General features: G+C 40.0%; 1 non-coding gene across 1 annotated transcript; it reads right to left on the minus strand.

The window, feature by feature from the left end:
• Positions 1-374: 374 nt before the first annotated feature.
• LOC131173690 (small nucleolar RNA R71) lies at positions 375-481 on the minus strand. The gene has a single exon (XR_009144004.1). It is a non-coding gene; the product is annotated as a small nucleolar RNA R71 (small nucleolar RNA).
• Between the last annotated feature and the right edge of the window lie 470 nt (positions 482-951).

Here is a 951-nt window from a genome sequence, read left to right on the forward strand (position 1 = left end):
AAAATGAAACCATGGCTGCTAGAACTTTGAAAGAGTTGGCTGCTCCTGATCTAAACCAATAGCCTTTGTGTATTCAATACCCTGCTTTAAATGTTGCTTTTGAGTTAAAATCTAGACTAATCCATTTGTTGCCTAAATTTCATGGTCTTGCAAGTGAGGATCTACATAAACATTTAAAGGAATTTCATGTTGTGTATTCCAGCATGAAACCTTAAGGAGTTTCAGAGGATCAGATCAAGCTTCGGGCTTTCCCTTTCTCACTGGAGGGCTCAGCTAAGGATTGGTTGTATTACCTTCCTTCTGGATCCGTTAACTCATGGAATGGGATGAAGCAGATATTTCTAGAGAAGTATTTTCCTGCTTCCCGTGCTGCTAACATAAGAAAAGAAATTTGTGGCATTCAGCAATACAATGGAGAGAGCTTGTATGAGTATTTGGAGCGATTTAAGAAGCTGTGTGCAAGCTATCTCCATCATCAAATAAGTGAGCAGCTGTTGATTCAATATTTCTATGAGGGACTTCTACTAATGGACCGTAGTATGATAGATGCTGCCAATGGAGGAGCTTTGGTTGACAAAACACCAGATGAAGCAAGGAGGCTGATTGCTAACATGGCAACAAACTCTCAGTAGTTTGGAATGAGAATGGATCACACACCCGTGAAGGTTAATGAGGTAAGTACATTTAACCTTGAGAAACAGATTTCTGATTTAACTTCTTTGGTGAGGCAATTGGCTGTAGGGAAAATGCAAACTGTTAAGGTATATGGGATTTGTTCGGGTTCGGGTCATGCTACTGACATGTGTCCTGCATTACAAAAGGATGAATCAATGCAATATGTTAATGCAGTAGGAAATTATGGACAGCCACAACACAGGTATGATCCCTTTTCCAATACTTATAATCCAAGATGGCGAGATCATCCCAATCTGAGTTATGGGAATCAATCGG

The sequence above is a fragment of the Hevea brasiliensis genome, chromosome 14 (assembly GCF_030052815.1).
Source record: "Hevea brasiliensis isolate MT/VB/25A 57/8 chromosome 14, ASM3005281v1, whole genome shotgun sequence".
NCBI classification, from domain to species: Eukaryota; Viridiplantae; Streptophyta; class Magnoliopsida; order Malpighiales; family Euphorbiaceae; genus Hevea; species Hevea brasiliensis.